Source organism: Prionailurus viverrinus, chromosome B4 (assembly GCF_022837055.1).
Source record: "Prionailurus viverrinus isolate Anna chromosome B4, UM_Priviv_1.0, whole genome shotgun sequence".
Taxonomy (NCBI): Eukaryota; Metazoa; Chordata; class Mammalia; order Carnivora; family Felidae; genus Prionailurus; species Prionailurus viverrinus.
Window position 1 is genome coordinate 24,195,846 of NC_062567.1, and position 17,339 is coordinate 24,213,184.

At 38.9% G+C, this 17,339-nt stretch overlaps 1 pseudogene; it reads left to right on the forward strand.

The window, feature by feature from the left end:
* Nucleotides 1–17,339, forward strand: part of LOC125170532 (E3 UFM1-protein ligase 1-like) — a 69,865-nt pseudogene that overhangs the window by 11,989 nt on the left and 40,537 nt on the right.

A 17,339-nucleotide genomic window follows, 5' to 3' on the forward strand; every position in this document is an offset into this window, starting at 1 on the left:
CTGCTTAAGATTCTCTCTCCCTCTCCCCGTGCCCTCCCCAACTTGCACGCTCTCTCTCTCACTCTCTAAAAAAAAAAAAAAAAAGATATAAAGTGATTGGATGGATACAAAAGCAAGACCCATCTATATGCTGCCTACAAGAGACTCATTTCAGATCTAAAGACACATGCAGATTGAAAGTGAAGGGATAGAAAAGCACTTACCATGCAAATGGAAGTGAAAAGAAAGCCAGGGTAGCAATACTTATATCAGACAAAATAGACATTCATTTAAACAAAGACTGTAACAAGAGACAAAGAAGGACAGTATATATTCATAAAGGGAGCAACCCAACAAGAAGATACAAAAACTGTAAATATTTATGCACCTGACATGGAAGCACCCAAATACATAAAGCAGCTAATAACAAACATAAAGGAAGTGATCAGTAGTAATATAATAGTAGCAGAGGACTGTAACACTTACTTACATCAATAGATAGATCATCCAAACAAGATCAAAAAAGAAACTGTGGCTTTGAACAACACATTACACCAGATGGATTGAATAGACATGTTCAGAACATTCCATCCTAAAACAGCAGAATACAAACTCTTTTCAAGGACACATGGAACATTCTCCAGAATAGATCACATATTAGGCCACCAAACAAGTCTCAACAAATTCAAAAAGTTCTTAGTCATACCGCGCATCTTTTCTGACCACAACACTGTGAAACTAGAAATCAACCACAAGAGAAAAATCTGGAAAGAATACAAATATATGAAGGTGAAATAACATGCTATTAAACAACGAATGAGTCAGCCAAAAATCAAACGGAAAGTACAAAAATACATGCAGAAAATGTAAAAAGGAAACACAACAGTCCAAAATCTTTGGGATGCAACAAAAGCTGTTCTAAGTGGGAATTTTATAGTAATACAGGCCCACCTCAAGAAGCAAGAAAAATCTCAGATAAACAACCTAAACTTACACCCAAGGGAGCTGGAAAAAGAAAAACAAACAAAACCCAGAACCAGTAGAAGGAAGAAAATGATAAAGATTAGCGTAGAAATAGATGAAATAAAAACTAAAGAAACAATAGATCAATGGAACCAGGAGGAGCTGGTTCTTTAAAAAGATCAACATAGATAAACTCATAAAAAAGAAGCAGTGGCGTTATGGAGAAGAGTTCCTGTAGTGCCTATAATGTAATGTCCCCTTCACCAGAACCTGGTGCTTCAGGGGCGTCTCCTGTGTGTGTCCTGTGTGCCCAGTGTTGTGACTGAGCTGCATTTGCCTTCAGTTCAGTTAGCTGCAATGTCTCTCTTTGCCTATTGTGGGCAGTGTTTGGTCCCTCTGTCATTAGTGGACCAGTCTGGGGCCACTTCAGGCTTTTGTTGAGTTAGACCAGGTGTTTGCCACTGATTCAGTAGCACTGAACTGCACAGTGCTTTCCCTGTGCTGTCCCTCGAGAAGCTTTTGTTGGTGGGCAGGTCCTGCAGTCAGACCTGATGTCTGCCCCCAAACCCATTGCTGGGGCCAAAGTTGGACTGATGTGTATGGTTATCTTCTCCTCTCCCCAGGGTAGGAGTCACTTTGGAGTCGTGCTGGCCCCTATTTAAGGCTGCTTGCACACTGCCAGTCTTGTGGCATTGCTTTGGATGGGCTCCGGCCAAAGGCATATTGGAGGGGGTAGGTCTGCAAGAGAATGCAGGGGTGGGATGTGCTGTGCCAGCAAGGTGAGCACTGGTGCATTGTGAGACTGGACCTGTAGCCACCTGGAAAACTCCTGCTGAGACAGTCAGAATTGGAGGGGGAAGATATGCAGAAACAAGTGGGGGTGGGCTACACTGTTGGCAAGCTAGGTGGAAAGTGTTCCATGTATCTAGGCCAGGGTTGGGTAGGGGAGGAAAATGGCACCCACCAACTCTTTTGTTCTCAAAGAGGTCTCCCAAAGATCCTTGCCCCTCCAGCACACACTCTGAGATTAGTAAATAAATCTCCTTCCCATATACCCCAGGTGCTTTTCAAACTGCTGGTTCTACTGCTGTATCTTAGTGAAGTTGTTTGTTATGCTGTCTCTTCAAGGGCAGGGACTCTGACTTCCCAGTTTTCCTGGAGCTAAGCCTGCTGATTTTTAAAGTTCCAGGTGTTGAGCCCCACTGCTAATTAGGACCCTCTGGTTTTCAAAGGCAAATGTTATGGGGATTCATCTTCCCCGAGCCGGTCCCCTGTGCCTGAGGTGCCTGGTGTGGGGTTGCTCCTCTCCCCTTTCTGAGCCTGCAGCATCCCTCCCTCCTGCAGACACTCTCATAGGACCATTTAGCTGGTCACCACATCTCCACCCTTCCTGCCCTGTAAGATGTGGCCTCTTCCCTACATTTAGCTGTGGAGAATCTGTTCTGTGAATCTTTAGGTTGTTTTCTGGGTTATTTACACTGATGTGGGTGTTATATAGTTGTATTTGTGGGAGGAGGTGAGCTTAGAATCCTCCTAGTCTGCTATCTTCCCCGGAAGTCCCCTCAGCTGTTATTTCTTTAAATAGGCTCTCTGCCCACCTCCTTCCTCTTCTCCTTCTGGAATCCATATTATTATTATATTTGTCTTTCTGATGTAATCCCATAGCATTTGTAGGCTTTCTTTACTCTTTTAAAATCTTAGTTCCTTTTTTCCCCTTCTATTTGTGTTATTTCAAAATTCCTATTCTCCAAGTCATTTCTTCTTTCTTCTTTCTGGTCTGCCCTGCTACAGGCACTCTATATTATGTTCTTCATTCCATTCATGGAATTCTTCAGCTCCAGAATTGTTATTTGGTTCTTTTAAATAATTTTACTATCTTTGTTAAAGAAATCACTTTGTTAATATACTTTATTCCTTATTTCATAGAATTGTTTTTCTGAGTTTCCTTGTAGCTTGCTGAGATTCTTCATAACAACCTTCAAAAATAATTCAGATGATTTACTATTTTCTAATTTATTTTTTATTCTAATTCAAGCGTAGTTAACACACAGTGTTATAGTAGTTTCAGGTGTAGAATATAGTGATTCACCACTTCCATACATCATCCTTTGCTCATCACAAGTGTACTCCTTAATCCCCATCGCTTATTTTACTCGTCCCCCCCATCTACTTCCCCTTAATATTTTCTAATAGCCACATTAAAAAGATAAGAGAAAAAAGGAAATTAGTTTTAATTATATATCCATATATAATAAAGATAATTTCAGTTTTTTATTTCATTTTTACATAGCTATGCATCACATACTGTTGTAGGTACTGGGGATATAATGGTGACAAAAGCAACACGACTCCTGCTGTCATAGAACTTAACATGTTTTGGGCGGGGTGGGGGGGGGGAGAAGATAGACATTATTTGAAGGTTTACAACAGAAAAAAGTCCAAATACCTAAGTGGGAGTGTTTGTTTATTTGAGAATTCTCCTTTTCTTTTTGTAATGCCATGTTACCTTGATTTTTCATATTCTTTGCAGGTATGTGCTTATGCTTCTGAATTTGAAGTCATAGACACCTTTAACTCCTTTCTTTCAGCAGATGGAGTGTTATGTTCTATGGTGTTGTTATTAAATGAGGATTTTTTTTTCTTTCTTCTTCTCGGTCTTCATGAAAGTGTCTCTGCTTCATTTTTCTTGTTCCCTCTTGTGGATGAATTTTTAAGCTCTTATATCTACTCTGGTTCTTTTAATTCTACCTTGCTAAATATTGGAAACCTGCCTTCTTTTCCATCAGGTGGCAGTATAGTTCAAGTTTGCGGTCTGTCCCTAGTCCACCAATCTTGGCCTGTTTTCTTAGCCAGTTCCCTATTTACTGGATCTTGTTCTCCCAGGCACACTCCTGATCATTCATAAAGAGCTTGTAGCGGAGTGGGGGGACGTGTGGGTTTAGCACTTTGTGCATTGGGGCACCCCTGGACTAGGAGGGAGATCTTCAGGGGTGGTACTCCCAGAGGCTTATGGGTGGATTTCTGCTAAGTATAGTCTAACCCTTTGAAATTCATATCTGCCTCTTTCTCAGTATGCTCCCTCCCCCTGCTGTAGAGCTCCCACCTTAGTACTGTGGGTGTTGATGGGGAGAAATGGGTGTCTTCAGCTGGGTCTCATTCAACTGGATAGTTTGGCTGTCCCACTTCCCTATCCCCCTGTGGGAGATTGTTCTATTTTTAAAGTGTTACTTTTAAACTCCAGGATAACCACTGAGAAAATAAATAAAAGGTATAAGGAAAAGTAAGTAAGAATTCAATAAAAATTGTATCCTAGAACAAAAAAACCAAAAGAATGCAGTAATGGAAGAATTGAACAAAAGGTATGACATATAAACACACAGAGACACACAGACACAGACAGAAAGACAGACAGACAGACACACACACACACACACACATACACACACAAATGCCAAAATGACAGAAGTAAGTACTTTGTCAGTAATTGCTTTAAATGAACATTAAAAGGCAGAGATAGCAGAATCGATTAAGAAACAAGATCTAACTGTATTTATTTATCTATGTACCACCATCCTAAGTATTCTGCATTACAAACTGTAATGCTTTGATTCATGAAGTCCTCTTGTTTCTGCCCGGCTTCCCCTTCCTAGAACTTTCACTGGTAAGTCTCAAGGCAGTAAGCTGGGAAAAATTTAAGGATCATTTCATTTCTTTCCTGTCTCTCAGGGCTCACTTCTTTTTGCCTTTAGATTCAAAGTCATGAAAACTGGTTTTCTGTTGTTGTTTGTCTGATATTTTAGTTATTTTAAGTGGCACTACAAGTCCAATCCCTGCTATTCCATCTTGGCTGGAGGCAGATGCCATTATTAATTAAGATTTATTCATTTATAAAAGTCACATAATAGGTTAGGGTTATAATTTTTTCACCCATTAAATTTGGATTTTATTAGTAAACTTTAGTTTTTACCAGTTACCGTATAAGCTGGCCTAATATTAATAACCTTACAATTGTTCAAGACAAAAGTATTTCTTTGGCTCTAAAAAAAAATCACTTTAATGATGAGAAATATGTTAATTGAAAAGGCATTCCAGTTGGTTTTTTTTAGTATAGTATAAAATAACAGTGCTTTGACTGATCTTAATGAATAAAGTAATCGTCTTTTTTTATTTAAGAGGAAAAAAATTAATTTTGAATGTCTTGATGAGTATTCATTGCCAGTAGGCTATTTTTCATGTCTCAAGAAAACACCTATTGTGTGTACTAGGCCACACATGTTATAAGTTCATCACATGAACTTATATTGACTTATAACATTTTAACTTATAACATATTAAAACTTATGTTAACCACAGCAGTTACAGTGGGAAGGAAAGAAAGCTTCATCAGGCATCTACTTACTGACCTGGAAACAGAACAGCTGGAAATGTGATTCTAAGTTTACTTTAAAAAATAAGACACTTTGATCTAAAAGCATTAATTTAAGTAGCAGGAGACTCCCAAATTTGGACATTTCATATATATTTTTGGTTTAATCAAAATGATTTTGTGCATCTATGCTTATGCTTGATCTCTTCCTCTAAAAGTTGCTTTTGATTAGAGTAGTCTACTCATTTAAATGTCAGGAGGCTTTAGCCTTCAGTGATGGAAAAGTAGAAATTTGATGGCTCACTAACATTTATATGAAAAAAGAATACAAGAACAATACTGGATATTGTTTTAATTTTGCCCATATAAGTTGCCGTTAGGATGAATAGCAAGATTTCATACACTCTAGATGTGACACCAGAAAAAATAATGCTTCACACATCATGAAGTAATAATATTAGGTTCTGTATCAATAGGCCATAATACATTTTTGACATAATATTTATTAATGTCTATTTCTTGGAATACATATTAACCAATATAGAGTTTATGGGTGTGATTAAGAAAAAAAAATTACAGAATTAGTCTTGGATAGGAAAACATTAGAAATGAATTTAATAGAATATTTGCTAATAAAAGTTGTAATGTAGTATATCCCTACAGAATGGTATTTTGTGCTTTTTGACAGCTTAACTTTGTGGCAGAGAGTAAGGCTGGATATTGGTCAATAGGTCAGAATCCATGGCAGTATATGGATAAATGGAAGCTATTATTCCAATTTTCATTGGGTGATTTTAGAATGGTGCATGGATGGATGGGTGAATGAATTCTGAGCCAAATCAGACATATAACCGAAGAATGGCAGATTGCTTCATTTAAGAGTATCCTAGTACATCTCTTCCCCCAGCCTCGATACTCTTCTGTTTTAGCTTTATTCCTCCTAGCCAGGAGGAAAGAGAATTATACTTAAAAGAACACATATTCTTATTCTGGGCAGAGAAGGCCAGTCAGTTACAGAATGCATAAATGCATATGGAGGGTTAATTGTGTAGTGTCACATTACAAAAGTTATTAAACATGCCCAAAACAAAAGCAAACTTTTGATAATAATAAAAAAATTTTTCTGTATAAAAACTAAGAACTTCTGTTTTCCTCTGCTGTTAAAGCAGGCTGTGCTGCTTTGGTGAACTAGAAATTTTATTCTTTTTTTTTTTTTTAATTTTTCTTAACGTTTATTTATTTTTGAGACAGAGAGAGACAGAGCATGAATGGGGGAGGGTCAGAGAGAGAGGGAGACACAGAATTTGAAACAGGCTCCAGGCTCTGAGCGGTCAGGACAGAGCCCGACGTGGGGCTCGAACTCACAGACCGCGAGATCATGACCTGAGCCGAAGTCAGACGCTTAACCAACTGAGCCACCCAGGCGCCCCAGAAATTTTATTCTTAAAAGGGCTGGTATTCTCTGAAAATTTATGGCAAAATTAAGGCTGTCATTTAGGCTCCCAAGTAACAGCTTCACAGAGATTTCTGCAAGTTCTTTGAAATGATAATCATTCTCGTATGTGCCCAAATGACTTAAGAGCAATATAGACCTGTGTCAGAATGTGCATTCTAAGGGAATAAGTCACTGGTGACTCTGTGGAGGAAACGTAGGTGAGACCTTGTTTGGGAGTTAGGGGGAGATGGCTTCTATCTCTTTCAGGTGCTGTTGCCTTAATGTACTCTGAGATTGTAGGATCCTGTTATATCGTAAAAACATACATTAGAAAATATCACAAAATGATAAACTAATATATAACATCTCTGTCCTTTATCTCAAAGTATCTTCTAATTCCTCTTCAAGCTATTTCTGTTTTTCAGTCAAGTGATTTTGCTTCAAGTCCAGACTAAAAATGGAAAGTTGGCCTGAGTTATTTACCTGCATATATATATATATATATATATATAAATATATATATATATTTACCTGCATATATAAATAAAAATAAAGGAATCAAATTCTGTATATATATATATGTATATATACATATATATATATACAGAATTTGATTCCTTTATTTTTCTCATCCTCCACCTCCAATCCATTGGCATGCCCTGTGGGCTGCTCTATGGAGGAGACTTCAGATGTGTGTGCTTCCCATTGTCCCTACTGCTTATGCCCTAGCTCAAGCTGCGCTCATCTTCTTTTATTTCTTAAGTTTATTCATTTTTGAGAGAGAAAGCATGACCAGGGAGGGGCAGAGAGAGGGGGACAGAGGATCTGAAGCAGGCTCTGAGCTGACAGCAACGAGCCCGATGCAGGACTCAAACTCACAAACTATGACATCATGACCTGAGGTGAAGTCAGACACTCAACTGACTGAGCCACCCAGGTACCCGACTGCCATCATCTTACTCCTCTCCTCACTCCCAATATTGATTTCCCCCTTTCTGCTTACCACCTTTCTGCTTAATAGTTTGTTAGTATATTAGTCTGCTAGGACTGCTATAACAAAATATCACAGCCTGGAAAGCTTCAACAACAGAAATTTAATTTAATTTAATACTAATTTTGTAAAGGTCATATCTCCAAATACTGTCACCTTGAGGGGTAGGGCTTCAATATGAATTTGGGGTGGTGGGAGGACACAACCTAGTCCATAGCAGTTGGATGGATCTTTAAAAAGTTAAAAATCAGATCAGGTTTCTTCCCTGTGTAAAACTCTCCAATGGTGGGGCATGTGAGTGGCTCAGTTGGTTGAGCATCCAACTCTTGATTTCAGCTTGGGTCATGATGACAGGTCATGGGATTGAGCCCTGTGTTGGGCTCTATGCTGAGTGTGGAGCCTGCTTAAGATTCTCTCTCTCCCTCTGCTCCTCTGCCCACCACTCATGCGTGCTCTCTCTCTCTCAAAATAAAATAATAATAATAATAATAATAATAATAATAATAAACCCCTCCCAAATGGCTTCTCATCACTCTGAAGATAAAACCCAAACTCCTTACCTTGACTTTCAAAACTCTATGTAATCAGGTCCCTGTCTACCCATATTACCCAGGGCCACATCACACAACCTCAGGAGTCATGGTTCCCACACAACAGAATCATTTATGCAGAAACCCTCATCTGTGCTACGTTCAGTACATCTTGATATATCATCAGGCATCCTCGCTGTTTGGTCATCTGCAGAGGCGGATGGACTCTGCTCACCCAAAGTTAGGTTCAGATGTCCAGCCACATGATGCACCCACACATCCTCAGAAGGTAGAACAAGATTTGTTACTTACCTTATATGAGATCTTTGAGGAGAGCAGGGCAGGTTCCCGCCCCCCCCCCAACCCCAAGCAGGTCTGCAGTGGCTTTCAAGACCAAGGAAATGAGATTGGCCTGGGTTTTTTTTTATGGTGGATTGGGGGTAGGGCTGCGGTGGCTAGGAAAGGGGCATGACTTGTTTGAGTCTCCTTCCAGAATTAAAGGAGGAAGTGCTGAACTTTTCTCATCAGCTTGTCCAGATATGGAACACAAAGTGAAGAAGAGGGCATGAGGCTTAACAGCAATCAAATATCAAATATCAAATATCAAAAATCCATCAGAACTATACTCCTCCAGCTTTTTGTTCCTCGAGAGGTCTTAACTCTTTTTGGCCTTTTGCTCTTGCATATAATTTCAAGGATCATCTCAAATCCCATAATAAGCCCTGTGACGATTTTTATCAGAATTGCACTGAATCTGTATATAAGTTGGGAGAATCACTGACATCTTTAGGATATTGAGCCCTTGCATCAAAGAACAGTGTGTATCTATTTAAATGTTCTTTAATATTTCAATAAAAATAAATGATTTTCTCTGTTCAAGGTTTTTATGACATTTAGTCATATATATGTTACATTTTTTGCTGCTTTTATAAAATTGTTTTATATGAGGGCACCTAGGTGGCTCAGTTGGTTAAGTGTCTGCCTTTGGCTCTGGTCATGATCTCGCTGTTTGTGGGTTCGAGCCCCATGTTGGGTTCTGTGGTGACAGCTCAGAGCCTAAAGCCTGCTTCAGATTCTGTCTCTCTCTCTGTCCTTCCCCTGCTCATACTGTCTCTCTCTGCCTCTCAAAAAAATGAATAAATTTAAAAAAAATTTAAAAACATTGTTTTATATGAAATTGTGTTCCCAACTGAATCATACCTTATCAAGTAAGATAATGCTCCTTATCAGGTGAAGGAAGTTCCATTGTATTCCTAGTTTGCCAAGAATTTTTATCAAGGATAGGTATGAACTTAATCAAAACTGTTTTTTAAGTTTGTTTATTTTGAGGGAGGAGTAGGGGTGGGAAGAGAGATAGGGAGAGAAAGAATCCCAAGCAGGCTCTATGCTGACAGCACAGATGCAAGGGAGCACCGATGTAAGGCTCAGCCTCAAGAACCATGAGATCATGACCTGAGCCAAGATCAAGAGTTGGATGTTTAACCGACTGAGCCACGCAGGTGCCCCTCAAAACAGTTTTTTGGCTGTTAGTATGCCTTGTACTTTTTTGTCAAAAGCCAGACATGATGTACTGAATGAAAGGAACTCTGGTAAATAGTCCTTTAGTAGTGTAGTGATAAAGTATAGAAGGAGGGAAAGTGTTGGAGAGTGTTATGATTAAGTCTCTTTTAGTAAACCGGTGGCCCTGGTCTGTGAACTTCAAAAGTGCTTCTAGATTTCCCTTCCCACTTTAGATGAGACAAGATGGCTTGGGAAGGCTAGAGTTGTGTATTTCCCATCTTTACATGGAATGCTATAGGAGGGTTCAATTTGTATATTTCTCTTGTCTCACATAGAAGGTTAGGGCCAGGTGGAGTTGGCTATTTCCCTTCCCTTAGGTCGGTTATGTTCAGATAAAATCTCCAACAGGTTAGCCTTTGTTAAAATAGTTTCTTTTGAGGGCAGGGCTTATTATGAAAAACAGAATGCTCTGGTGTATTTCAAAATGATTACTTTTCCCTTATCCCTGTCAGAAACAGGAGGGTTTTTTCCTTTGATATTCCCTACAAGAACCTGTAGAGGCTCCTGGAGGTTAAAAAATCACCAAGATGTGGGGGGCTTCTTCGATGACTGGATTCCTATGAAGTTTTAAATTCTGTTTTGTCCACATTGAGGCTCCAGCAATTTATCAATTATAGTTTAGATTTTTAATGCAGAATGGATCATAGACCTAAATGTAAAACATAAAAGTATAAAACTTCTAGAAGAAAGCATATAAGAAAATCTTTGTGACCTTGAGTAAGGAAAAGAGTTCTTACACATGACAACAAAAACATTATCCATAGGAAAATGGGATAAGTCAGACTTTATCAAAATTGAAAACTATTCTATTAAGAGGAAGAAAAGACAAGACACGGACTGGGAGAAAATATTTGTAAATCACGTATCTGACAGATAAATAGTATCCAGAATATGTATACTCTCAAAACTCAGCAATAAGAAAACAATTCAAAAAACAAGTTGGCAAAAGATTTGAATGGACATTTCATCAAAGAAAGTATATAGTTAGCAAATAAGATGTTCAGCATCCTTAGTCATTAGGAAAATGCAGTTAAAAACACACTGGATATCACTACTCATTAATTAGAATGGTTTATTTTTTAGGCTGACATGTGGGCAGTTCTTTGGTGGCTGGGTAAGTAGGGAAAGGACACCTGTGGTGGTTGGCAGCTGACTTCCAGTGGGCACAGCTCACCACAGTTATGCAGAGGTTGTCAGAGTGGAACTGCATTGAGATTGTGAATAAATTGATTGCTCAGAAAGAGCTGGAAGTAGTTTACACACTCGATGGGAAGGAATATATTATTCCAGCTCAAATTAGCAAAGAAATGAGAGATGAGCTATGTGTCTGAGGCTGTTGAGTAAACGTTGATCTGCAACAGGTAATCAATGTGGATCTGATTCTTGCTGAAAATAGAATTGGTGACATTGTTAAATCAGAAAAGCACGTTCAGCTAGTATTGGGATAACTGATAGATGAGAACTATTTGTATCTGTTATAGAAGGTAAATGACAAATTGCAAGAAAGTGATCAAGTCACCATATCCCAACTGTGTAAAACCTATGATCTTTTGGAAACTTTCTGACACAGGCACTAACTCAAAGACTAGATAGACTTATTAATGGCCACATGGCTCTCTTAATAACAGAGGAGCAATATTTACTGAAGCTTTTATAGCTTGACAAAGCACGCATCGTGGACTGTTCAGTGCTATTACCCAGCCTACAGCAGTGAATTCTCTGATTTTAAAATCTGGATGTCAAGAGCAGCTACTTTACTCTGTGTTTGAGGAACTTGTTAACAATGGATGTTTATGGGGCTCTCTGGTGGAAGACAGGACGAGGCAGTGTTCATTCCTGACATTCACTCCAGAACACATCAGGCAGAATGGCTATCTAGAATTTGATGCTTTGTCCAGACTTGGAATCCCAGATGCTGTGACCTACATAAAGAAAAGATAGAAGACCTACACAAGTCTTGTCTTCGGAAGCAGCTGTGTGGTCAATGATTTGCAGATCACGTGGAAGCATCGGTAGAGGAAGCCATCAGCTCTGGAACATGGTTGATATTGTACTCCTGTTTCTCAGTTCTTTATCAGTTGAGGATGCTGTGATATTGCTTCAACAGGGCGATGAGAGCATTCTGCAAGCAGGTTTCAGTGACAGGTTTCAGCTGTAGTCTTTAGTGACACCATTGTAGTCAGTGGAGAATTTCTGAATAACTGCATAGAACTATTCGGTGCGCTGATGCACCAGGAAGCTGAAAAGGAACTGAAAAATAATCTGTTCACTTAATCACTGAAGAACATCTGAAACAAGTCTCCATTTTAGAATGCATTAATACAAGTACAAAGGATAAAAAAAGATGAAGGAAAGGGAAAAGCAACAGAGGGGAATGGAAGTGTGAGAGGAGGTAGCAGCAATGCCAGAAAGTACACAATTTTAAAAATAAGAAGAAAGCAAGAAAAGATGATAGTGATGATGAGTAATCTCACACTGGGAAGAAGAAACCAGAGATCACTTTTATGTTCCAACATGAGATTGAAGATTAAAAATAATTTTTTTTAATCTTTATTTATTTTTGAGAGAGAAAGGGACAGAGGGCAAGCAGGGGAGGGACAGAGAGAGAGGGAGACACAGAATCCAAAGCAGGCTCCAGGCTCTGAGCTGTCAGCACAGAGCCTGATGTGGGGCTTGAGACCACAGACCATGAGATCATGACCTGAGCTGAAGTCGGAAGCTTAACTGACGGAGCCACCCAGGCACCCCTCTTCCTGTTCTCTTTTTTTTGGGAGTGAATTCCTTCATCTTGTCATTTTGGAGGAAGAAGAAAATTAATAAAATTAAAAATTAAAATTAAAAAAATTAAAAACAAAATAAAATCAAATAAAGGAAGCTAGATCCAAGGTGTGTTTCGGTTTGCTTATTGAAAGAAGCTTGATAAAATAGAGAAAAAAGGGAAAGGAAAAAAAAAAGTAAGAAAGAATTTTATAAATTAAAAAATTTATATAAGGAAACAGGATAAAGCAAAATAAAATATAAAATTAAAAATAAAGTAAAAAAATAAAAATAAAATTTTCTCTATCCAAGAAAGAGAATGAAAAAATAAAACAATTTAAGCAAAAACAGAAGCAAAGAAAACAGATAAATAAACCAGAAAACAGAATGAAACCCGAATGAAGTTACATCCAGTTTCCGCTAGAACTGAAACTATGAAGCACTTTATACTCCCTATATTAAGCAGGTGGAAGTATTTGTGTTGGTCTTCTTGGGGATGTACTTGGAGGGTGCAGTTGGGCAGGGTGTAATGGCTCCGTTATCCACTAGGTGGCGCTGCTTAGCTTACTGGGGTGGATCCGTGTGCATGCGCACATGCACCTGTACGGGAGAGGTGAGAATAGCTTCATCCAGCTCCCTAGTCTTTGGTGCAAGAATTTCGCACTTACCCGCCCTTGGTCAAGCACCCCTCCTTTGTCTCAGGCCTCTGTCCACTACCCACCTCTCCCCTGTGTGTGGCCCAATTTGTCTGCCTGACGAGCAGCACCTCCCTCCAGAGTTTTATCTCATATAGGGTTGTGTTTCAAAAACCCCACACTTCAGAGACCCCTGTGGCTTGGACCTGTGCCAGCTCTCTGGGGGAGGGTCTCGCTGAGCAATGGCCAGGTGCTGGCTTGCCCCAGAAAACGTTTGTGCAATTGTGCAGCAGCAGAGGTTCAGACATTATGGCAAATCACAACACACAGGAGGTGCCAGGTTTTGCTGCACTTTGACAACTTTGTCCCAATACCTGCAAACAGCTGCTCTCTGGGGTCTGCTGGGACCTTTGCCTATGGAGAGGCCATATGGCCTCTATGAAATGCACTCCAAGCAGGGGAACCACTTCTCTCCATGTGGCACATGGACCCCTCTTACCCGCTGCCTGCTTCTAGGGATTCGTCCTACTTCCTCACCAGAACACCACCAGGCAATGAGCTCTGGACCTTTAGACTCTGCACTCCACCGTTTATAGAATCTTGATGGTATTGAAACCCTCTCCTTTCTCCCCATCAATGGTTTTGGGGAGCAGATTTCTTGTCCAATCGCCTGCTAGTGTTTTCACTCTTTCTCTTTCTCTCCAGCTACTTTCAGGGGAGTGCTTTTCTTGCACAATCCCGGTGCACCACACTCTCCCCCGTCCTTTTTCTCTCTCTGCCCTCTCTCCACAAAAACGACTCGCTACCCTCCATGACTTTTCTCTCTCCCGATTCACCTCTCTGCACTGCATACCTGCCGAGTTCTGTGGCTCACATTATGCAGATTGTTGCGTTAATCCTCAGATCAATTTCCTCGGTGTTCAAAATGGCCTGATGCTGATCTAGCTGTGTTTTAGGGATGAGACAAGCTCAGGGTCTCCATACTGCCTCTGCCAACTTTACTCTCTCCTCAAAAATCGTGTATTTTGAAATTAGTAGAGGATGTTTTAATCCTAAAATTGAGAAATTTGCAAAACAAATTTATTACTAAGCTCTTGTTCTTATTTCTGGTATAAAAGTGAACTTTTATGTGGTTGAGGGATTTCAGGGAAGCCTTCGTAGGTGCAGAAGAATACCAGAGGAGCCCATACATTGCTGTGCTCTATTCTAAAACAACATGCTAACAAGAGTGAGACAAAAAAAATAAAAGCTACTTCTTAATAGGTATAAGTTGCATTATAACATTAGAATAACTAAAAAATATAATACAAGTATTTCTCTTTAACCCAATTTGCATTTCTAAATGTTTTTTTTTAATTTTTTTTTTCAACGTTTATTTATTTTTGGGACAGAGAGAGACAGAGCATGAACGGGGGAGGGGCAGAGAGAGAGGGAGACACAGAATCAGAAACAGGCTCCAGGCTCTGAGCCATCATCCCAGAGCCCGACGCGGGGCTCGAACTCACAGACCGCAAGATCGTGACCTGGCTGAAGTCAGACGCTTAACCTACTGCGCCACCCAGGCGCCCCTCTAAATGTTATTTTTTATAACAGTGGTCACTCTGGCAATTAATTCTTTGTTGTAGGAGGATTTTTAAATGCGTTGCGACTTTTTCTTTTTTCAAAAATGAAAATCCCTATAAGAAAATAGGTATTCTTGTTTTCTAAAGACTATTTATAGTAAAAAGTAACTGAAATAATTCCTTGGAGTAATAATTTCAATCAAATGAGTTTTAAGCAACAATTTATTATATATCAAAAAGAAATTTATTTTGAAAAAAATAGTAAATTAAATCTCAAATATCAAAAAATTACAGGGTGGCATTCAACTCTTGATTACGGCTCAGGTTATGATCTCACAATTTGAGGGATCAAGTCCCACATTAAGTACTGACAATGCAGAGGCTGCTTGGGATTCTCTCGCTCCCTCTCTCTCCCTGTGCTCCCCCATCCAACCCCGGCTTGTGTGGGCATTCATGCACCCATACTCTGTCTCTATCAAAAAATAAGTAAGTAAACATTTTTAATATATTTTTTTAATGTTTATTTATTTTTGGGAGAGACAGAGACAGAATGTGAGTGGGTTAGGGGCATAAAGAGAGGGAGACACAGAATCTGAAGCAGGCCCCAGGCTCTGAGTTGTCAGCACACAGCCCGATACAGGGCTCAAACTCACAAGCTGTGAGATCATGACCTGAGCCAAAGTCGGACACTCAACTAACTGAGCCACCCAGGTGCCCTGTAAGTAAACAGTTTTTAAAATTTATTTAAAAAAATTTTTTTAACGTTTTTATTTATTTTTGAGACAGAGAGAGACAGAGCATGGGCAGGGGAGGGGCAGAGAAAGAGGGAGACACAGAATCCAAAGCAGGCTCCAGGCTCCAAACTGTCAGCACAAAGCCCAACGCGGGCTTGAACTCACGGACGGTGAGACCATGACCTGAGCCAAAGTCAGACGCTCAACTACTGACTGAGCCACCCAGGTGCCCCTAAATAAACATTTTTAAAAGTACTATCTTATATAATTTTTATGTGGCATTTAAAACTCTGTGTTTCAAAATGTTTGAATGTAAATTATCAGTCGGCCTCTAATTCTATACAAAGTATTAATACTGAGTGAAAGAAATTAATGTGATTACTGATTAAGCGTTATTATTAAAGTTGATAGGAATGTAACACAAATTTAAAAATGTTTTTCCATTGGTAATTTTCCGTTAATGTATTTTCATATGGGCAAAAGAAGAAAAATGACAAACTCTCTGTGACCACAAACTCCAATTAGTTTTGTTTATTCAGCTTTCAAAATATTGAACACCCAGCTTAATGTTCTATTCCATCTTTAAGAATCTTATCATTTCTGTTTCAGCAGATACCAATTTATCCACATTTGTTTCAATAGACACAATATTAGACAATGAAGCAAATAAAATCAGTCTGACTTTCTTAACTTGTAAGAATAAAAATAGAGACAACCAAGCAAATAAAAAGGAAATCATTCTGTCTTGTTCACATTTTTTCATTTATCAAAATGGTTCTTATTTTTACACAGTAAATAAAAACAGTTTTTAATTGCTTATTTGTGTGTGTGTGTGTGTGTGTGTGTGTGTGTGTGTTTTAAAGATTTTATTTTTAAGTAATCTCTACACTCAACGTGGGGCTCGAACTCACAACTCCGAGATTAAGAGTTGCATGCTCCACCAACTGAGCCAGCCAGGTACCCCTAGTTTTTATTGGAAATAAAATTATATATTTGACTTTTTATGTAAAAATCTAATTTCACTAATAAAATAAACGTTTTTAAATGTTTATCTACTATGATCATGATCTACAGATTTAAGAATGTTACTAAAAATAAAGTTGCCTGTTTATTAAATTTTGTGGCACTTTGAAAAAAAGAATGTTTTTTTTATTTTAAATGTTAATTTGTTTTGAGAGAGAGAGAGAGAGAGAGTGCAGGCAGGGGAGGGGCAGAGAGAGAGGGAGAGAGAGAATCCTAAGCAAGCTCTGTGTTGTCAGCACAGAGCCCGACTTGGGGCTCCAACTCATTAACCCTGAGATCATGACCTGAGCAAAAATCAAGAGTCAGAAACTTAACTGACTGAGCCACCCAGGTACCCCAAGAATGGTTTATTTTTTAAAAATCAAAGAACATCCAGTGCGGGCAAAGATTCCTCATCTTTGAGGAACTAGAGAACTAGGACTAGAACTAGCTTTGTTCATAATCACCAAAACCTGAAAACCCAATTACCCTTTAGCTGGTGAGTGGATAAACAAGTGTATGCACATTCATACAGTGGAATAATACTAAACAATGAGCGACTGATAGATGTAACAACATGTATGAATCTCAAATGCATTTTAATATTTAAAATATTTTGAGAATCTTTAAAATGAATTGCCTAACTGGAATGAATGATAGTAATCATCAAAGATGATGGATTATCAAAAAGATTCCATACTCTATTATTATTCAGTTTGTATGATATTCCAGAGAAGGCAAAGCTATCGCAATGGAGAATAAATCAGTGGTTGTAAGTATTTGGTGGCTGGGGGAAGTGTTTCACTACAAAGGAATTTTTTTTGG